This window comes from Lissotriton helveticus, chromosome 6 (genome assembly GCF_964261635.1).
Source record: "Lissotriton helveticus chromosome 6, aLisHel1.1, whole genome shotgun sequence".
In the NCBI taxonomy this organism is placed as follows: domain Eukaryota; kingdom Metazoa; phylum Chordata; class Amphibia; order Caudata; family Salamandridae; genus Lissotriton; species Lissotriton helveticus.
The window spans coordinates 1183292304-1183316518 of record NC_136067.1 but is presented as its reverse complement, the minus strand read 5'-3'; positions in this window follow the sequence as shown (position 1 = coordinate 1183316518).

Sequence of the window (24215 nt, the reverse complement as noted above, 5' to 3'; positions counted from 1 at the left end):
AATCCATCGTTTTTTTGCACTCCACACCACCCTGGGTGAGACACTGGCTATATGCAAATCAGCTCTGACCCTGTGCCTCATGGGAACAGTCCAGTCCGAACTTCCGAGCCATGTCTTTCCCAGACCGGAATCAAGCATCCAAGGACCGGTTTCTAGCTATCAGCCTTCATCAGCCTGGATAGCTTGACTCCAGTGGTGTGGAGAGCCTGGGACTCACGTCTGAGCATACCCAGCACACTCGGGGTGAAAATTGCAAAAAACACAGTTGATGGACAGAATGTAGAACAATGTCATACATTCACCCCAGTACAAGGATCTGGGCCTAAATCCATCGTTTTTTTGCACTCCACACCACCCTGGGTTAGACACTGGCTATGTGCAAATCAGCTCTGACACTGTGCCTCATGGGAACAGTCTAGTCCGAACTACCAAGCCATGTCTTTCCCAGACCGGAATCAGGCATCCAAGGACCGGTTTCTGGCTATCAGCCTTCATCAGCCTGGATAGCTTGACTCCAGTGGTGTGGAGAGCCTGGGACTCACGTCTGAGCATACCCAGCCCACTCGGGGTGAAAATTGCAAAAAACACAGTTGATGGAGAGAATGTAGAACAATGTCATACATTCACCCCAGTACAAGGATCTGGGCCTGAATCCATCGTTTTTTTGCACTCCACACCACCCTGGGTTAGACACTGCCTATATGCAAATCAGCTCTGACCCTGTGCCTCATGGGAACAGTCCAGTCTGAACTACCAAGCCATGTCTTTCCCAGACCGGAATCAAGCATCCAAGGACCGGTTTCTGGCTATCAGCTTTCATCAGCCTGGATAGCTTGACTCCAGTGGTGTGGAGAGCCTGGGACTCACGTCTGAGCATACTCAGCCCACTCGGGGTGAAAATTTCAAAAAACACAATTGATAGACAGAATGTAGAACAATGTCATACATTCACCCCAGTACAAGGATCTGGGCCTAAATCCATCGTTTTTTTGCACTCCACACCACCCTGGGTTAGACACTGGCTATGTGCAAATCAGCTCTGACCCTGTGCCTCATGGGAACAGTCCAGTCCGAACTACCAAGCCATGCCTTTCCCAGACCGGAATCAAGCATCCAAGGACCGGTTTCTGGCTATCAGCCTCCATCAGCCTGGATACCTTGACTCCAGTGGTGTGGAAAGCCTGGGACTCACGTCTGAGCATACCCAGCCCACTCGGAGTGAAAATTGCAAAAAACACAGTTGATGGACAGAATGTAGAACAATGTCATACATTCACCCCAGTACAAGGATCTGGGCCTAAATCCATCGTTTTTTTTGCACTCCACACCACCTTGGGTGAGACACTGGCTATATGCAATTCAGCTCTGACCCTGTGCCTCATGGGAACAGTCCAGTCCGAACTACCAAGCCATGTCTTTCCCAGACCGGAATCAAGCATCCAAGGACCGGTTTCTGGCTATCAGCCTTCATCAGCCTGGATAGCTTGACTCCAGTTGTGTGGAGAGCCTGGGACTCACGTCTGAGCATACCCAGCCCACTCGGGGAGAAAATTGCAAAAAACACAGTTGATGGACAGAATGTAGAACAATGTCATACATTCACCCCAGTACAAGGATCTGGGCCTAAATCCATCGTTTTTTTGCACTCCACACCACCCTGGGTGAGACACTGGCTATATGCAAATCAGCTCTGACCCTGTGCCTCATGGGAACAGTCCAGTCCGAACTTCCGAGCCATGTCTTTCCCAGACCGGAATCAAGCATCCAAGGACCGGTTTCTAGCTATCAGCCTTCATCAGCCTGGATAGCTTGACTCCAGTGGTGTGGAGAGCCTGGGACTCACGTCTGAGCATACCCAGCCCACTCGGGGTGAAAATTGCAAAAAACACAGTTGATGGACAGAATGTAGAACAATGTCATACATTCACCCCAGTACAAGGATCTAGGCCTAAATCCATCGTTTTTTTGCACTCCACACCACCCTGGGTGAGACACTGGCTATATACAAATCAGCTCTGACCCTGTGCCTCATGGGAACAGTCCAGCCTGAACTACCAAGCCATGTCTTTCCCAGAATGGAATCAAGCATCCAAGGACCGGTTTCTGGCTATCAGCCTTCATCAGCCTGGATAGCTTGACTCCAGTGGTGTGGAGAGCCTGGGACTCACGTCTGAGCATACCCAGCCCACTCGGGGTGAAAATTTCAAAAAACACAATTGATGGACAGAATGTAGAACAATGTCATACATTCACCCCAGTACAAGGATCTGGGCCTAAATCCATCGTTTTTTTGCACTCCACACCACCCTGGGTGAGACACTGGCTATATGCAAATCAGCTCTGACCCTGTGCCTCATGGGAACAGTCCAGTCCGAACTACCAAGCCATGTCTTTCCCAGACCGGAATCAAGCATCCAAGGACCGGTTTCTGGCTATCAGCCTTCATCAGCCTGGATAGCTTGCATCCAGTTGTGTGGCGAGCCTGGGACTCACGTCTGAGCATACCCAGCCCACTCTGGGTGAAAATTACAAAAAACACAGTTGATGGACAGAATGTAGAACAATGTCATACATTCACCCCAGTACAAGGATCTGGGCCATAATCCATCATTTTTTTGCACTCCACACCACCCTGGGTTAGACACTGGCTATATGCAAATCAGCTCTGACCCTGTGCCTCAAAGGAACAGTCCAGTCCGAACTACCAAGCCATGTCTTTCCCAGACCGGAATCAAGCATCCAAGGACCGGTTTCTGGCTATCAGCCTTTATCAGCCTGGATAGCTTGACTCCAGTGGTGTGGAGAGCCTGGGACTCACGTCTGAGCATACCCAGCCCACTCGGGGTGAAAATTTCAAAAAACACAATTGATGGACAGAATGTAGAACAATGTCATACATTCACCCCAGTACAAGCATCTGGGCCTAAATCCATCGTTTTTTTGCACTCCACACCACCCTGGGTTAGACACTGGCTATATGCAAATCAGCTCTGACCCTGTGCCTCATGGGAACAGTCCAGTCCGAACTACCAAGCCATGTCTTTCCCAGACCGGAATCAAGCATCCAAGGACCAGTTTCTGGCTATCAGCCTTCATCAGCCTGGATAGCTTGACTCCAGTGGTGTGGAGAGCCTGGGACTCACGTCTGAGCATACCCATCCCACTCGGGGTGAAAATTGCAAAAAACACAGTTGATGGACAGAATGTAGAACAATGTCATACATTCAACCCAGTACAAGGATCTGGGCCTGAATCCATCGTTTTTTTGCACTCCACACCACCCTGGGTTAGACACTGCCTATATGCAAATCAGCTCTGACCCTGTGCCTCATGGGAACAGTCGAGTCCGAACTACCAAGCCATGTCTTTCCCAGACCGGAATCAAGCATCCAAGGACCGGTTTCTGGCTATCAGCTTTCATCAGCCTGGATAGCTTGACTCCAGTGGTGTGGAGAGCCTGGGACTCACGTCTGAGCATACCCAGCCCACTCGGGGTGAAAATTTCAAAAAACACAATTGATAGACAGAATGTAGAACAATGTCATACATTCACCCCAGTACAAGGATCTGGGCCTAAATCCATCGTTTTTTTGCACTCCACACCACCCGGGGTTAGACACTGGCTATATGCAAATCAGCTCTGACCCTGTGCCTCATGGGAACAGTCCAGTCCGAACTACCAAGCCATGCCTTTCCCAGACCGGAATCAAGCATCCAAGGACCGGTTTCTGGCTATCAGCCTCCATCAGCCTGGATAGCTTGACTCCAGTGGTGTGGAAAGCCTGGGACTCACGTCTGAGCATACCCAGCCCACTCGGAGTGAAAATTGCAAAAAACACAGTTGATGGACAGAATGTAGAACAATGTCATACATTCACCCCAGTACAAGGATCTGGGCCTAAATCCATCGTTTTTTTTGCACTCCACACCACCTTGGGTGAGACACTGGCTATATGCAATTCAGCTCTGACCCTGTGCCTCATGGGAACAGTCCAGTCCGAACTACCAAGCCATGTCTTTCCCAGACCGGAATCAAGCATCCAAGGACCGGTTTCTGGCTATCAGCCTTCATCAGCCTGGATAGCTTGACTCCAGTGGTGTGGAGAGCCTGGGACTCACGTCTGAGCATACCCAGCCCACTCGGGGTGAAAATTGCAAAAAACACAGTTGATGGACAGAATGTAGAACAATGTAATACATTCACCCCAGTACAAGGATCTGGGCCTAAATCCATCGTTTTTTTGCACTCCACACCACCCTGGGTTAGACACTGGCTATATGCAAATCAGCTCTGACCCTGTGCCTCATGGGAACAGTCCAGTCCGAACTACCAAGCCATGTCTTTCCCAGACCGGAATCAAGCATCCAAGGACCGGTTTCTGGCTCTCAGCCTTCATCAGCCTGGATAGCTTGACTCCAGTGGCGTGGAGAGCCTGGGACTCACGTCTGAGCATACCCAGCCCACTCGGGTTGAAAATTGCAAAAAACACAGTTGATGGACAGAATGTAGAACAATGTCACACATTCACCCCAGTACAAGGATCTGGGCCTAAATCCATCGTTTTTTTGCACTCCACACCACCCTGGGTTAGACACTGGCTATATGCAAATCAGCTCTGACCCTGTGCCTCATGGGAACAGTCCAGTCCGAACTACCAAGCCATGTCTTTCCCAGACCGGAATCAAGCATCCAAGGACCGGTTTCTGGCTATCAGCCTTCATAAACCTGGATAGCTTGACTACAGTGGTGTGGAGAGCCTGGGACTCACGTCTGAGCATACCCAGCCCACTCGGGGTGAAAATTTCAAAAAACACAATTGATGGACAGAATGTAGAACAATGTCATACATTCACCCCAGTACAAGGATCTGGGCCTAAATCCATCGTTTTTTTGCACTCCACACCACCCTGGGTTAGACACTGGCTATATGCAAATCAGCTCTGACCCTGTGCCTCATGGGAACAGTCCAGTTCGAACTACCAAGCCATGTCTTTCACAGACCGGAATCAAGCATCCAAGGACCGGTTTCTGGCTATCAGCCTCCATCAGCCTGGATAGCTTGACTCCAGTTGTGTGGAGAGCCTGGGACTCACGTCTGAGCATACCCAGCCCACTCGGGGAGAAAATTGCAAAAAACACAGTTGATGGACAGAATGTAGAACAATGTCATACATTCACCCCAGTACAAGGATCTGGGCCTAAATCCATCGTTTTTTTGCACTCCACACCACCCTGGGTGAGACACTGGCTATATGCAAATCAGCTCTGACCCTGTGCCTCATGGGAACAGTCCAGTCCGAACTTCCGAGCCATGTCTTTCCCAGACCGGAATCAAGCATCCAAGGACCGGTTTCTAGCTATCAGCCTTCATCAGCCTGGATAGCTTGACTCCAGTGGTGTGGAGAGCCTGGGACTCACGTCTGAGCATACCCAGCACACTCGGGGTGAAAATTGCAAAAAACACAGTTGATGGACAGAATGTAGAACAATGTCATACATTCACCCCAGTACAAGGATCTGGGCCTAAATCCATCGTTTTTTTGCACTCCACACCACCCTGGGTTAGACACTGGCTATGTGCAAATCAGCTCTGACACTGTGCCTCATGGGAACAGTCTAGTCCGAACTACCAAGCCATGTCTTTCCCAGACCGGAATCAGGCATCCAAGGACCGGTTTCTGGCTATCAGCCTTCATCAGCCTGGATAGCTTGACTCCAGTGGTGTGGAGAGCCTGGGACTCACATCTGAGCATACCCAGCCCACTCGGGGTGAAAATTGCAAAAAACACAGTTGATGGAGAGAATGTAGAACAATGTCATACATTCACCCCAGTACAAGGATCTGGGCCTGAATCCATCGTTTTTTTGCACTCCACACCACCCTGGGTTAGACACTGCCTATATGCAAATCAGCTCTGACCCTGTGCCTCATGGGAACAGTCCAGTCTGAACTACCAAGCCATGTCTTTCCCAGACCGGAATCAAGCATCCAAGGACCGGTTTCTGGCTATCAGCTTTCATCAGCCTGGATAGCTTGACTCCAGTGGTGTGGAGAGCCTGGGACTCACGTCTGAGCATACTCAGCCCACTCGGGGTGAAAATTTCAAAAAACACAATTGATAGACAGAATGTAGAACAATGTCATACATTCACCCCAGTACAAGGATCTGGGCCTAAATCCATCGTTTTTTTGCACTCCACACCACCCTGGGTTAGACACTGGCTATGTGCAAATCAGCTCTGACCCTGTGCCTCATGGGAACAGTCCAGTCCGAACTACCAAGCCATGCCTTTCCCAGACCGGAATCAAGCATCCAAGGACCGGTTTCTGGCTATCAGCCTCCATCAGCCTGGATAGCTTGACTCCAGTGGTGTGGAAAGCCTGGGACTCACGTCTGAGCATACCCAGCCCACTCGGAGTGAAAATTGCAAAAAACACAGTTGATGGACAGAATGTAGAACAATGTCATACATTCACCCCAGTACAAGGATCTGGGCCTAAATCCATCGTTTTTTTGCACTCCACACCACCCTGGGTGAGACACTGGCTATATGCAAATCAGCTCTGACCCTGTGCCTCATGGGAACAGTCCAGTCCGAACTACCAAGCCATGTCTTTCCCAGACCGGAATCAAGCATCCAAGGACCGGTTTCTGGCTCTCAGCCTTCATCAGCCTGGATAGCTTGACTCCAGTGGCGTGGAGAGCCTGGGACTCACGTCTGAGCATACCCAGCCCACTCGGGTTGAAAATTGCAAAAAACACAGTTGATGGACAGAATGTAGAACAATGTCACACATTCACCCCAGTACAAGGATCTGGGCCTAAATCCATCGTTTTTTTGCACTCCACACCACCCTGGGTTAGACACTGGCTATATGCAAATCAGCTCTGACCCTGTGCCTCATGGGAACAGTCCAGTCCGAACTACCAAGCCATGTCTTTCCCAGACCGGAATCAAGCATCCAAGTACCGGTTTCTGGCTATCAGCCTTCATAAACCTGGATAGCTTGACTACAGTGGTGTGGAGAGCCTGGGACTCACGTCTGAGCATACCCAGCCCACTCGGGGTGAAAATTGCAAAAAACACAGTTGATGGACAGAATGTAGAACAATGTCATACATTCACCCCAGTACAAGGATCTAGGCCTAAATCCATCGTTTTTTTGCACTCCACACCACCCTGGGTGAGACACTGGCTATATACAAATCAGCTCTGACCCTGTGCCTCATGGGAACAGTCCAGCCTGAACTACCAAGCCATGTCTTTCCCAGAATGGAATCAAGCATCCAAGGACCGGTTTCTGGCTATCAGCCTTCATCAGCCTGGATAGCTTGACTCCAGTGGTGTGGAGAGCCTGGGACTCACGTCTGAGCATACCCAGCCCACTCGGGGTGAAAATTTCAAAAAACACAATTGATGGACAGAATGTAGAACAATGTCATACATTCACCCCAGTACAAGGATCTGGGCCTAAATCCATCGTTTTTTTGCACTCCACACCACCCTGGGTTAGACACTGGCTATATACAAATCAGCTCTGACCCTGTGCCTCATGGGAACAGTCCAGTCCGAACTACCAAGCCATGTCTTTCCCAGACCGGAATCAAGCATCCAAGGACCGGTTTCTGGCTATCAGCCTCCATCAGCCTGGATAGCTTGACTCCAGTGGTGTTGAGAGCCTGGGACTCACGTCTGAGCATACCCAGCCCACTCGGGGTGAAAATTGCAAAAAACAGAGTTGATGGACAGAATGTAGAACCATGTCATGCATTCACCCTAGTACAAGGATCTGGGCCTAAATCCATCACTTTTTTTGCACTCCACACCACCCTGGGTGAGACACTGGCTATATGCAAATCAGCTCTGACCCTGTGCCTCATGGGAACAGTCCAGTCCGAACTACCAAGCCATGTCTTTCCCAGACCGGAATCAAGCATCCAAGGACCGGTTTCTGGCTATCAGCCTTCATCAGCCTGGATAGCTTGACTCCAGTGGTGTGGAGAGCCTGGGACTCACGTCTGAGCATACCCAGCCCACTCGGGGTGAACATTGCAAAAAACACAGTTGATGGACAGAATGTAGAACAATGTCATACATTCACCCCAGTACAAGGATCTGGGCCTAAATCCATCGTTTTTTTGCACTCCACACCACCCTGGGCTAGACACTGGCTATATGCAAATCAGCTCTGACCCTGTGCCTCATGGGAACAGTCCAGTTCGAACTACCAAGCCATGTCTTTCACAGACCGGAATCAAGCATCCAAGGACCGGTTTCTGGCTATCAGCCTCCATCAGCCTGGATAGCTTGACTCCAGTTGTGTGGAGAGCCTGGGACTCACGTCTGAGCATACCCAGCCCACTCGGGGAGAAAATTGCAAAAAACACAGTTGATGGACAGAATGTAGAACAATGTCATACATTCACCCCAGTACAAGGATCTGGGCCTAAATCCATCGTTTTTTTGCACTCCACACCACCCTGGGTGAGACACTGGCTATATGCAAATCAGCTCTGACCCTGTGCCTCATGGGAACAGTCCAGTCCGAACTACCAAGCCATGTCTTTCCCAGACCGGAATCAAGCATCCAAGGACCGGTTTCTGGCTCTCAGCCTTCATCAGCCTGGATAGCTTGACTCCAGTGGTGTGGAGAGCCTGGGACTCACGTCTGAGCATACCCAGCCCACTCGGGGTGAAAATTGCAAAAAACACAGTTGATGGACAGAATGTAGAACAATGTCATACATTCACCCCAGTACAAGGATCTGGGACTAAATCCATCGTCTTTTTTGCACTCCACACCACCCTGGGTTAGACACTGGCTATATGCAAATCAGCTCTGACCCTGTGCCTCATGGGAACAGTCCAGTCCGAACTTCCGAGCAATGTCTTTCCCAGACCGGAATCAAGCATCCAAGGACCGGTTTCTAGCTATCAGCCTTCATCAGCCTGGATAGCTTGACTCCAGTGGTGTGGAGAGCCTGGGACTCACGTCTGAGCATACCCAGCACACTCGGGGTGAAAATTGCAAAAAACACAGTTGATGGACAGAATGTAGAACAATGTCATAAATTCACCCCAGTACAAGGATCTGGGCGTAAATCCATTGTTTTTTTGCACTCCACACCACCCTGGGTTAGACACTGGCTATGTGCAAATCAGCTCTGACACTGTGCCTCATGGGAACAGTCTAGTCCGAACTACCAAGCCATGTCTTTCCCAGACCGGAATCAGGCATCCAAGGACCGGTTTCTGGCTATCAGCCTTCATCAGCCTGGATAGCTTGACTCCAGTGGTGTGGAGAGCCTGGGACTCACGTCTGAGCATACCCAGCCCACTCGGGGTGAAAATTGCAAAAAACACAGTTGATGGACAGAATGTAGAACAATGTCATACATTCAACCCAGTACAAGGATCTGGGCCTGAATCCATCGTTTTTTTGCACTCCACTCCACACACTGGACTTCATCAGCCTGGATAACTTGACTCCAGTGGTGTGGAGAGCCTGGGACTCACGTCTGAGCATACCCAGCCCACTCGGGGTGAAAATTGCAAAAAACACAGTTGATGGACAGAATGTAGAACAATGTCATACATTCACCCCAGTACAAGGATCTGGGCCTAAATCCATCGTTTTTTTGCACTCCACACCACCCTGGACACTTGCTATATGCAAATCAGCTCTGACCCTGTGCCTCATGGGAACAGTCCAGTCCGAACTACCAAGCCATGTCTTTCCCAGACCGGAATCAAGCATCCAAGGACCGGTTTCTGGCTATCAGCCTTCATCAGCCTGGATAGCTTGACTCCAGTTGTGTGGAGAGCCTGGGACTCACGTCTGAGCATACCCAGCCCACTCTGGGTGAAAATTGCAAAAATACACAGTTGATGGACAGAATGTAGAACAATGTCATACATTCACCCCAGTACAAGGATCTGGGCCTAAATCCATCATTTTTTTGCACTCCACACCACCCTGGGTTAGACACTGGCTATATGCAAATCAGCTCTGACCCTGTGCCTCAAAGGAACAGTCCAGTCCGAACTACCAAGCCATGTCTTTCCCAGACCGGAATCAAGCATCCAAGGACCGGTTTCTGGCTATCAGCCTTTATCAGCCTGGATAGCTTGACTCCAGTGGTGTGGAGAGCCTGGGACTCACGTCTGAGCATACCCAGCCCACTCGGGGTGAACATTTCAAAAAACACAATTGATGGACAGAATGTAGAACAATGTCATACATTCACCCCAGTACAAGGATCTGGGCCTAAATCCATCGTTTTTTTGCACTCCACACCACCCTGGGTTAGACACTGGCTATATGCAAATCAGCTCTGACCCTGTGCCTCATGGGAACAGTCCAGTCCGAACTACCAAGCCATGTCTTTCCCAGACCGGAATCAAGCATCCAAGGACCAGTTTCTGGCTATCAGCCTTCATCAGCCTGGATAGCTTGACTCCAGTGGTGTGGAGAGCCTGGGACTCACGTCTGAGCATACCCATCCCACTCGGGGTGAAAATTGCAAAAAACACAGTTGATGGACAGAATGTAGAACAAAGTCATACATTCAACCCAGTACAAGGATCTGGGCCTGAATCCATCGTTTTTTTGCACTCCACACCACCCTGGGTTAGACACTGCCTATATGCAAATCAGCTCTGACCCTGTGCCTCATGGGAACAGTCCAGTCCGAACTACCAAGCCATGTCTTTCCCAGACCGGAATCAAGCATCCAAGGACCGGTTTCTGGCTATCAGCCTTCATAAACCTGGATAGCTTGACTACAGTGGTGTGGAGAGCCTGGGACTCACGTCTGAGCATACCCAGCCCACTCGGGGTGAAAATTGCAAAAAACACAGTTGATGGACAGAATGTAGAACAATGTCATACATTCACCCCCGTACAAGGATCTAGGCCTAAATCCATCGTTTTTTTGCACTCCACACCACCCTGGGTGAGACACTGGCTATATACAAATCAGCTCTGACCCTGTGCCTCATGGGAACAGTCCAGCCTGAACTACCAAGCCATGTCTTTCCCAGAATGGAATCAAGCATCCAAGGACCGGTTTCTGGCCATCAGCCTGGATAGCTTGACTCCAGTGGTGTGGAGAGCCTGGGACTCACGTCTGAGCATACCCAGCCCACTCGGGGAGAAAATTGCAAAAAACACAGTTGATGGACAGAATGTAGAACAATGTCATACATTCACCCCAGTACAAGGATCTGGGCCTAAATCCATCGTTTTTTTGCACTCCACACCACCCTGGGTGAGACACTGGCTATATGCAAATCAGCTCTGACCCTGTGCCTCATGGGAACAGTCCAGTCCGAACTTCCGAGCCATGTCTTTCCCAGACCGGAATCAAGCATCCAAGGACCGGTTTCTAGCTATCAGCCTTCATCAGCCTGGATAGCTTGACTCCAGTGGTGTGGAGAGCCTGGGACTCACGTCTGAGCATACCCAGCACACTCGGGGTGAAAATTGCAAAAAACACAGTTGATGGACAGAATGTAGAACAATGTCATACATTCACCCCAGTACAAGGATCTGGGCCTAAATCCATCGTTTTTTTGCACTCCACACCACCCTGGGTTAGACACTGGCTATGTGCAAATCAGCTCTGACACTGTGCCTCATGGGAACAGTCTAGTCCGAACTACCAAGCCATGTCTTTCCCAGACCGGAATCAGGCATCCAAGGACCGGTTTCTGGCTATCAGCCTTCATCAGCCTGGATAGCTTGACTCCAGTGGTGTGGAGAGCCTGGGACTCACATCTGAGCATACCCAGCCCACTCGGGGTGAAAATTGCAAAAAACACAGTTGATGGAGAGAATGTAGAACAATGTCATACATTCACCCCAGTACAAGGATCTGGGCCTGAATCCATCGTTTTTTTGCACTCCACACCACCCTGGGTTAGACACTGCCTATATGCAAATCAGCTCTGACCCTGTGCCTCATGGGAACAGTCCAGTCTGAACTACCAAGCCATGTCTTTCCCAGACCGGAATCAAGCATCCAAGGACCGGTTTCTGGCTATCAGCTTTCATCAGCCTGGATAGCTTGACTCCAGTGGTGTGGAGAGCCTGGGACTCACGTCTGAGCATACTCAGCCCACTCGGGGTGAAAATTTCAAAAAACACAATTGATAGACAGAATGTAGAACAATGTCATACATTCACCCCAGTACAAGGATCTGGGCCTAAATCCATCGTTTTTTTGCACTCCACACCACCCTGGGTTAGACACTGGCTATGTGCAAATCAGCTCTGACCCTGTGCCTCATGGGAACAGTCCAGTCCGAACTACCAAGCCATGCCTTTCCCAGACCGGAATCAAGCATCCAAGGACCGGTTTCTGGCTATCAGCCTCCATCAGCCTGGATAGCTTGACTCCAGTGGTGTGGAAAGCCTGGGACTCACGTCTGAGCATACCCAGCCCACTCGGAGTGAAAATTGCAAAAAACACAGTTGATGGACAGAATGTAGAACAATGTCATACATTCACCCCAGTACAAGGATCTGGGCCTAAATCCATCGTTTTTTTGCACTCCACACCACCCTGGGTTAGACACTGGCTATATGCAAATCAGCTCTGACCCTGTGCCTCATGGGAACAGTCCAGTCCGAACTACCAAGCCATGTCTTTCCCAGACCGGAATCAAGCATCCAAGGACCGGTTTCTGGCTCTCAGCCTTCATCAGCCTGGATAGCTTGACTCCAGTGGCGTGGAGAGCCTGGGACTCACGTCTGAGCATACCCAGCCCACTCGGGTTGAAAATTGCAAAAAACACAGTTGATGGACAGAATGTAGAACAATGTCACACATTCACCCCAGTACAAGGATCTGGGCCTAAATCCATCGTTTTTTTGCACTCCACACCACCCTGGGTTAGACACTGGCTATATGCAAATCAGCTCTGACCCTGTGCCTCATGGGAACAGTCCAGTCCGAACTACCAAGCCATGTCTTTCCCAGACCGGAATCAAGCATCCAAGTACCGGTTTCTGGCTATCAGCCTTCATAAACCTGGATAGCTTGACTACAGTGGTGTGGAGAGCCTGGGACTCACGTCTGAGCATACCCAGCCCACTCGGGGTGAAAATTGCAAAAAACACAGTTGATGGACAGAATGTAGAACAATGTCATACATTCACCCCAGTACAAGGATCTAGGCCTAAATCCATCGTTTGTTTGCACTCCACACCACCCTGGGTGAGACACTGGCTATATACAAATCAGCTCTGACCCTGTGCCTCATGGGAACAGTCCAGCCTGAACTACCAAGCCATGTCTTTCCCAGAATGGAATCAAGCATCCAAGGACCGGTTTCTGGCTATCAGCCTTCATCAGCCTGGATAGCTTGACTCCAGTGGTGTGGAGAGCCTGGGACTCACGTCTGAGCATACCCAGCCCACTCGGGGTGAAAATTTCAAAAAACACAATTGATGGACAGAATGTAGAACAATGTCATACATTCACCCCAGTACAAGGATCTGGGCCTAAATCCATCGTTTTTTTGCACTCCACACCACCCTGGGTTAGACACTGGCTATATACAAATCAGCTCTGACCCTGTGCCTCATGGGAACAGTCCAGTCCGAACTACCAAGCCATGTCTTTCCCAGACCGGAATCAAGCATCCAAGGACCGGTTTCTGGCTATCAGCCTCCATCAGCCTGGATAGCTTGACTCCAGTGGTGTTGAGAGCCTGGGACTCACGTCTGAGCATACCCAGCCCACTCGGGGTGAAAATTGCAAAAAACAGAGTTGATGGACAGAATGTAGAACCATGTCATGCATTCACCCTAGTACAAGGATCTGGGCCTAAATCCATCACTTTTTTTGCACTCCACACCACCCTGGGTGAGACACTGGCTATATGCAAATCAGCTCTGACCCTGTGCCTCATGGGAACAGTCCAGTCCGAACTACCAAGCCATGTCTTTCCCAGACCGGAATCAAGCATCCAAGGACCGGTTTCTGGCTATCAGCCTTCATCAGCCTGGATAGCTTGACTCCAGTGGTGTGGAGAGCCTGGGACTCACGTCTGAGCATACCCAGCCCACTCGGGGTGAACATTGCAAAAAACACAGTTGATGGACAGAATGTAGAACAATGTCATACATTCACCCCAGTACAAGGATCTGGGCCTAAATCCATCGTTTTTTTGCACTCCACACCACCCTGGGCTAGACACTGGCTATATGCAAATCAGCTCTGACCCTGTGCCTCATGGGAACAGTCCAGTTCGAACTACCAAGCCATGTCTTTCACAGACCGGAATCAAGCATCCAAGGACCGGTTTCTGGCTATCAGCCTCCATCAGCCTGGATAGCTTGACTCCAGTTGTGTGGAGAGCCTGGGACTCACGTCTGAGCATACCCAGCCCACTCGGGGAGAAAATTGCAAAAAACACAGTTGATGGACAGAATGTAGAACAATGTCATACATTCACCCCAGTACAAGGATCTGGGCCTAAATCCATCGTTTTTTTGCACTCCACACCACCCTGGGTGAGACACTGGCTATATGCAAATCAGCTCTGACCCTGTGCCTCATGGGAACAGTCCAGTCCGAACTACCAAGCCATGTCTTTCCCAGACCGGAATCAAGCATCCAAGGACCGGTTTCTGGCTCTCAGCCTTCATCAGCCTGGATAGCTTGACTCCAGTGGTGTGGAGAGCCTGGGACTCACGTCTGAGCATACCCAGCCCACTCGGGGTGAAAATTGCAAAAAACACAGTTGATGGACAGAATGTAGAACAATGTCATACATTCACCCCAGTACAAGGATCTGGGACTAAATCCATCGTCTTTTTTGCACTCCACACCACCCTGGGTTAGACACTGGCTATATGCAAATCAGCTCTGACCCTGTGCCTCATGGGAACAGTCCAGTCCGAACTTCCGAGCAATGTCTTTCCCAGACCGGAATCAAGCATCCAAGGACCGGTTTCTAGCTATCAGCCTTCATCAGCCTGGATAGCTTGACTCCAGTGGTGTGGAGAGCCTGGGACTCACGTCTGAGCATACCCAGCACACTCGGGGTGAAAATTGCAAAAAACACAGTTGATGGACAGAATGTAGAACAATGTCATAAATTCACCCCAGTACAAGGATCTGGGCGTAAATCCATTGTTTTTTTGCACTCCACACCACCCTGGGTTAGACACTGGCTATGTGCAAATCAGCTCTGACACTGTGCCTCATGGGAACAGTCTAGTCCGAACTACCAAGCCATGTCTTTCCCAGACCGGAATCAGGCATCCAAGGACCGGTTTCTGGCTATCAGCCTTCATCAGCCTGGATAGCTTGACTCCAGTGGTGTGGAGAGCCTGGGACTCACGTCTGAGCATACCCAGCCCACTCGGGGTGAAAATTGCAAAAAACACAGTTGATGGACAGAATGTAGAACAATGTCATACATTCAACCCAGTACAAGGATCTGGGCCTGAATCCATCGTTTTTTTGCACTCCACTCCACACACTGGACTTCATCAGCCTGGATAACTTGACTCCAGTGGTGTGGAGAGCCTGGGACTCACGTCTGAGCATACCCAGCCCACTCGGGGTGAAAATTGCAAAAAACACAGTTGATGGACAGAATGTAGAACAATGTCATACATTCACCCCAGTACAAGGATCTGGGCCTAAATCCATCGTTTTTTTGCACTCCACACCACCCTGGACACTTGCTATATGCAAATCAGCTCTGACCCTGTGCCTCATGGGAACAGTCCAGTCCGAACTACCAAGCCATGTCTTTCCCAGACCGGAATCAAGCATCCAAGGACCGGTTTCTGGCTATCAGCCTTCATCAGCCTGGATAGCTTGACTCCAGTTGTGTGGAGAGCCTGGGACTCACGTCTGAGCATACCCAGCCCACTCTGGGTGAAAATTGCAAAAATACACAGTTGATGGACAGAATGTAGAACAATGTCATACATTCACCCCAGTACAAGGATCTGGGCCTAAATCCATCATTTTTTTGCACTCCACACCACCCTGGGTTAGACACTGGCTATATGCAAATCAGCTCTGACCCTGTGCCTCAAAGGAACAGTCCAGTCCGAACTACCAAGCCATGTCTTTCCCAGACCGGAATCAAGCATCCAAGGACCGGTTTCTGGCTATCAGCCTTTATCAGCCTGGATAGCTTGACTCCAGTGGTGTGGAGAGCCTGGGACTCACGTCTGAGCATACCCAGCCCACTCGGGGTGAACATTTCAAAAAACACAATTGATGGACAGAATGTAGAACAATGTCATACATTCACCCCAGTACAAGGATCTGGGCCTAAATCCATCGTTTTTTTGCACTCCACACCACCCTGGGTTAGACACTGGCTATATGCAAATCAGCTCTGACCCTGTGCCTCATGGGAACAGTCCAGTCCGAACTACCAAGCCATGTCTTTCCCAGACCGGAATCAAGCATCCAAGGACCAGTTTCTGGCTATCAGCCTTCATCAGCCTGGATAGCTTGACTCCAGTGGTGTGGAGAGCCTGGGACTCACGTCTGAGCATACCCATCCCACTCGGGGTGAAAATTGCAAAAAACACAGTTGATGGACAGAATGTAGAACAAAGTCATACATTCAACCCAGTACAAGGATCTGGGCCTGAATCCATCGTTTTTTTGCACTCCACACCACCCTGCCTATATGCAAATCAGCTCTGACCCTGTGCCTCATGGGAACAGTCCAGTCCGAACTACCAAGCCATGTCTTTCCCAGACCGGAATCAAGCATCCAAGGACCGGTTTCTGGCTATCAGCCTTCATAAACCTGGATAGCTTGACTACAGTGGTGTGGAGAGCCTGGGACTCACGTCTGAGCATACCCAGCCCACTCGGGGTGAAAATTGCAAAAAACACAGTTGATGGACAGAATGTAGAACAATGTCATACATTCACCCCCGTACAAGGATCTAGGCCTAAATCCATCGTTTTTTTGCACTCCACACCACCCTGGGTGAGACACTGGCTATATACAAATCAGCTCTGACCCTGTGCCTCATGGGAACAGTCCAGCCTGAACTACCAAGCCATGTCTTTCCCAGAATGGAATCAAGCATCCAAGGACCGGTTTCTGGCCATCAGCCTGGATAGCTTGACTCCAGTGGTGTGGAGAGCCTGGGACTCACGTCTGAGCATACCCAGCCCACTCGGGGTGAAAATTTCAAAAAACACAATTGATGGACAGAATGTAGAACAATGTCATACATTCACCCCAGTACAAGGATCTGGGCCTAAATCCATCGTTTTTTTGCACTCCACACCACCCTGGGTTAGACACTGGCTATATACAAATCAGCTCTGACCCTGTGCCTCATGGGAACAGTCCAGTCCGAACTACCAAGCCATGTCTTTCCCAGACCGGAATCAAGCATCCAAGGACCGGTTTCTGGCTATCAGCCTCCATCAGCCTGGATAGCTTGACTCCAGTGGTGTGGAGAGCCTGGGACTCACGTCTGAGCATACCCAGCCCACTCGGGGTGAAAATTGCAAAAAACAGAGTTGATGGACAGAATGTAGAACCATGTCATACATTCACCCTAGTACAAGGATCTGGGCCTAAATCCATCACTTTTTTTGCACTCCACACCACCCTGGGTGAGACACTGGCTATATGCAAATCAGCTCTGACCCTGTGCCTCATGGGAACAGTCCAGTCCGAACTACCAAGCCATGTCTTTCCCAGACCGGAATCAAGCATCCAAGGACCGGTTTCTGGCTATCAGCCTTCATCAGCCTGGATAGCTTGACTCCAGTGGTGTGGAGAGCCTGGGACTCACATCTGAGCATACCCAGCCCACTCGGGGTGAACATTGCAAAACACACAGTTGATGGACAGAATGTAGAACAATGTCATACATTCACCCCAGTACAAGGATCTGGGCCTAAATCCATCGTTTTTTTGCACTCCACACCACCCTGGGCTAGACACTGGCTATATGCAAATCAGCTCTGACCCTGTGCCTCATGGGAACAGTCCAGTTCGAACTACCAAGCCATGTCTTTCACAGACCGAAATCAAGCATCCAAGGACCGGTTTCTGGCTATCAGCCTCCATCAGCCTGGATAGCTTGACTCCAGTTGTGTGGAGAGCCTGGGACTCACGTCTGAGCATACCCAGCCCACTCGGGGAGAAAATTGCAAAAAACACAGTTGATGGACAGAATGTAGAACAATGTCATACATTCACCCCAGTACAAGGATCTGGGCCTAAATCCATCGTTTTTTTGCACTCCACACCACCCTGGGTGAGACACTGGCTATATGCAAATCAGCTCTGACCCTGTGCCTCATGGGAACAGTCCAGTCCGAACTACCAAGCCATGTCTTTCCCAGACCGGAATCAAGCATCCAAGGACCGGTTTCTGGCTCTCAGCCTTCATCAGCCTGGATAGCTTGACTCCAGTGGTGTGGAGAGCCTGGGACTCACGTCTGAGCATACCCAGCCCACTCGGGGTGAAAATTGCAAAAAACACAGTTGATGGACAGAATGTAGAACAATGTCATACATTCACCCCAGTACAAGGATCTGGGACTAAATCCATCGTCTTTTTTGCACTCCACACCACCCTGGGTTAGACACTGGCTATATGCAAATCAGCTCTGACCCTGTGCCTCATGGGAACAGTCCAGTCCGAACTTCCGAGCCATGTCTTTCCCAGACCGGAATCAAGCATCCAAGGACCGGTTTCTAGCTATCAGCCTTCATCAGCCTGGATAGCTTGACTCCAGTGGTGTGGAGAGCCTGGGACTCACGTCTGAGCATACCCAGCACACTCGGGGTGAAAATTGCAAAAAACACAGTTGATGGACAGAATGTAGAACAATGTCATACATTCACCCCAGTACAAGGATCTGGGCCTAAATCCATTGTTTTTTTGCACTCCACACCACCCTGGGTTAGACACTGGCTATGTGCAAATCAGCTCTGACACTGTGCCTCATGGGAACAGTCTAGTCCGAACTACCAAGCCATGTCTTTCCCAGACCAGAATCAGGCATCCAAGGACCGGTTTCTGGCTATCAGCCTTCATCAGCCTGGATAGCTTGACTCCAGTGGTGTGGAGAGCCTGGGACTCACGTCTGAGCATACCCAGCCCACTCGGGGTGAAAATTGCAAAAAACACAGTTGATGGACAGAATGTAGAACAATGTCATACATTCAACCCAGTACAAGGATCTGGGCCTGAATCCATCGTTTTTTTGCACTACACTCCACACACTGGACTTCATCAGCCTGGATAACTTGACTCCAGTGGTGTGGAGAGCCTGGGACTCACGTCTGAGCATACCCAGCCCACTCGGGGTGAAAATTGCAAAAAACACAGTTGATGGACAGAATGTAGAACAATGTCATACATTCACCCCAGTACAAGGATCTGGGCCTAAATCCATCGTTTTTTTGCACTCCACACCACCCTGGACACTGGCTATATGCAAATCAGCTCTGACCCTGTGCCTCATGGGAACAGTCCAGTCCGAACTACCAAGCCATGTCTTTCCCAGACCGGAATCAAGCATCCAAGGACCGGTTTCTGGCTATCAGCCTTCATCAGCCTGGATAGCTTGACTCCAGTTGTGTGGAGAGCCTGGGACTCACGTCTGAGCATACCCAGCCCACTCTGGGTGAAAATTGCAAAAAACACAGTTGATGGACAGAATGTAGAACAATGTCATACATTCACCCCAGTACAAGGATCTGGGCCTAAATCCATCATTTTTTTGCACTCCACACCACCCTGGGTTAGACACTGGCTATATGCAAATCAGCTCTGACCCTGTGCCTCAAAGGAACAGTCCAGTCCGAACTACCAAGCCATGTCTTTCCCAGACCGGAATCAAGCATCCAAGGACCGGTTTCTGGCTATCAGCCTTTATCAGCCTGGATAGCTTGACTCCAGTGGTGTGGAGAGCCTGGGACTCACGTCTGAGCATACCCAGCCCACTCGGGGTGAAAATTTCAAAAAACACAATTGATGGACAGAATGTAGAACAATGTCATACATTCACCCCAGTACAAGGATCTGGGCCTAAATCCATCGTTTTTTTGCACTCCACACCACCCTGGGTTAGACACTGGCTATATGCAAATCAGCTCTGACCCTGTGCCTCATGGGAACAGTCCAGTCCGAACTACCAAGCCATGTCTTTCCCAGACCGGAATCAAGCATCCAAGGACCAGTTTCTGGCTATCAGCCTTCATCAGCCTGGATAGCTTGACTCCAGTGGTGTGGAGAGCCTGGGACTCACACCTGATCATACCCATCCCACTCGGGGTGAAAATTGCAAAAAACACAGTTGATGGACAGAATGTAGAACAATGTCATACATTCAACCCAGTACAAGGATCTGGGTCTGAATCCATCGTTTTTTTGCACTCCACACCACCCTGGGTTAGACACTGCCTATATGCAAATCAGCTCTGACCCTGTGCCTCATGGGAACAGTCCAGTCCGAACTACCAAGCCATGCCTTTCCCAGACCGGAATCAAGCATCCAAGGACCGGTTTCTGGCTATCAGCCTCCATCAGCCTGGATAGCTTGACTCCAGTGGTGTGGAAAGCCTGGGACTCACGTCTGAGCATACCCAGCCCACTCGGAGTGAAAATTGCAAAAAACACAGTTGATGGACAGAATGTAGAACAATGTCATACATTCACCCCAGTACAAGGATCTGGGCCTAAATCCATCGTTTTTTTGCATTCCACACCACCTTGGGTGAGACACTGGCTATATGCAATTCAGCTCTGACCCTGTGCCTCATGGGAACAGTCCAGTCCGAACTACCAAGCCATGTCTTTCCCAGACCGGAATCAAGCATCCAAGGACCGGTTTCTGGCTATCAGCCTTCATCAGCCTGGATAGCTTGACTCCATTTGTGTGGAGAGCCTGGGACTCACGTCTGAGCATACCCAGCCCACTCTGGGTGAAAATTGCAAAAAACACAGTTGATGGACAGAATGTAGAACAATGTCATACATTCACCCCAGTACAAGGATCTGGGCCTAAATCCATCATTTTTTTGCACTCCACACCACCCTGGGTTAGACACTGGCTATATGCAAATCAGCTCTGACCCTGTGCCTCAAAGGAACAGTCCAGTCCGAACTACCAAGCCATGTCTTTCCCAGACCGGAATCAAGCATCCAAGGACCGGTTTCTGGCTATCAGCCTTTATCAGCCTGGATAGCTTGACTCCAGTGGTGTGGAGAGCCTGGGACTCACGTCTGAGCATACCCAGCCCACTCGGGGTGAAAATTTCAAAAAACACAATTGATGGACAGAATGTAGAACAATGTCATACATTCACCCCAGTACAAGGATCTGGGCCTAAATCCATCGTTTTTTTGCACTCCACACCACCCTGGGTTAGACACTGGCTATATGCAAATCAGCTCTGACCCTGTGCCTCATGGGAACAGTCCAGTCCGAACTACCAAGCCATGTCTTTCCCAGACCGGAATCAAGCATCCAAGGACCAGTTTCTGGCTATCAGCCTTCATCAGCCTGGATAGCTTGACTCCAGTGGTGTGGAGAGCCTGGGACTCACGTCTGATCATACCCATCCCACTCGGGGTGAAAATTGCAAAAAACACAGTTGATGGACAGAATGTAGAACAATGTCATACATTCAACCCAGTACAATGATCTGGGTCTGAATCCATCGTTTTTTTGCACTCCACACCACCCTGGGTTAGACACTGCCTATATGCAAATCAGCTCTGACCCTGTGCCTCATGGGAACAGTCCAGTCCGAACTACCAAGCCATGCCTTTCCCAGACCGGAATCAAGCATCCAAGGACCGGTTTCTGGCTATCAGCCTCCATCAGCCTGGATAGCTTGACTCCAGTGGTGTGGAAAGCCTGGGACTCACGTCTGAGCATACCCAGCCCACTCGGAGTGAAAATTGCAAAAAACACAGTTGATGGACAGAATGTAGAACAATGTCATACATTCACCCCAGTACAAGGATCTGGGCCTAAATCCATCGTTTTTTTTGCATTCCGCACCACCTTGGGTGAGACACTGGCTATATGCAATTCAGCTCTGACCCTGTGCCTCATGGGAACAGTCCAGTCCGAACTACCAAGCCATGTCTTTCCCAGACCGGAATCAAGCATCCAAGGACCGGTTTCTGGCTATCAGCCTTCATCAGCCTGGATAGCTTGACTCCAGTGGTGTGGAGAGCCTGGGACTCACGTCTGAGCATACCCAGCCCACTCGGGGTGAAAATTGCAAAAAACACAGTTGATGGACAGAATGTAGAACAATGTAATACATTCACCCCAGTACAAGGATCTGGGCCTAAATCCATCGTTTTTGCACTCCACACCACCCTGGGTTAGACACTGGCTATATGCAAATCAGCTCTGACCCTGTGCCTCATGGGAACAGTCCAGTCCGAACTACCAAGCCATGTCTTTCCCAGACCGGAATCAAGCATCCAAGGACCGGTTTCTGGCTCTCAGCCTTCATCAGCCTGGATAGCTTGACTCCAGTGGCGTGGAGAGCCTGGGACTCACGTCTGAGCATACCCAGCCCACTCGGGTTGAAAATTGCAAAAAACACAGTTGATGGACAGAATGTAGAACAATGTCACACATTCACCCCAGTACAAGTATCTGGGCCTAAATCCATCGTTTTTTTGCACTCCACACCACCCTGGGTTAGACACTGGCTATATGCAAATCAGCTCTGACCCTGTGCCTCATGGGAACAGTCCAGTCCGAACTACCAAGCCATGTCTTTCCCAGACCGGAATCAAGCATCCAAGGACCGGTTTCTGGCTATCAGCCTTCATAAACCTGGATAGCTTGACTACAGTGGTGTGGAGAGCCTGGGACTCACGTCTGAGCATACCCAGCCCACTCGGGGTGAAAATTTCAAAAAACACAATTGATGGACAGAATGTAGAACAATGTCATACATTCACCCCAGTACAAGGATCTGGGCCTAAATCCATCGTTTTTTTGCACTCCACACCACCCTGGGTTAGACACTGGCTATATACAAATCAGCTCTGACCCTGTGCCTCATGGGAACAGTCCAGTCCGAACTACCAAGCCATGTCTTTCCCAGACCGGAATCAAGCATCCAAGGACCGGTTTCTGGCTATCAGCCTCCATCAGCCTGGATAGCTTGACTCCAGTGGTGTGGAGAGCCTGGGACTCACGTCTGAGCATACCCAGCCCACTCGGGGTGAAAATTGCAAAAAACACAGTTGATGGACAGAATGTAGAACAAAGTCATACATTCAACCCAGTACAAGGATCTGGGCCTGAATCCATCGTTTTTTTGCACTCCACACCACCCTGGGTTAGACACGGCCTATATGCAAATCAGCTCTGACCCTGTGCCTCATGGGAACAGTCCAGTCCGAACTACCAAGCCATGTCTTTCCCAGACCGGAATCAAGCATCCAAGGACCGGTTTCTGGCTATCAGCCTTCATAAACCTGGATAGCTTGACTACAGTGGTGTGGAGAGCCTGGGACTCACGTCTGAGCATACCCAGCCCACTCGGGGTGAAAATTGCAAAAAACACAGTTGATGGACAGAATGTAGAACAATGTCATACATTCACCCCCGTACAAGGATCTAGGCCTAAATCCATCGTTTTTTTGCACTCCACACCACCCTGGGTGAGACACTGGCTATATACAAATCAGCTCTGACCCTGTGCCTCATGGGAACAGTCCAGCCTGAACTACCAAGCCATGTCTTTCCCAGAATGGAATCAAGCATCCAAGGACCGGTTTCTGGCTATCAGCCTTCATCAGCCTGGATAGCTTGACTCCAGTGGTGTGGAGAGCCTGGGACTCACGTCTGAGCATACCCAGCCCACTCGGGGTGAAAATTTCAAAAAACACAATTGATGGACAGAATGTAGAACAATGTCATACATTCACCCCAGTACAAGGATCTGGGCCTAAATCCATAGTTTTTTTGCACTCCACACCACCCAGGGTTAGACACTGGCTATATACAAATCAGCTCTGACCCTGTGCCTCATGGGAACAGTCCAGTCCGAACTACCAAGCCATGTCTTTCCCAGACCGGAATCAAGCATCCAAGGACCGGTTTCTGGCTATCAGCCTCCATCAGCCTGGATAGCTTGACTCCAGTGGTGTGGAGAGCCTGGGACTCACGTCTGAGCATACCCAGCCCACTCGGGGTGAAAATTGCAA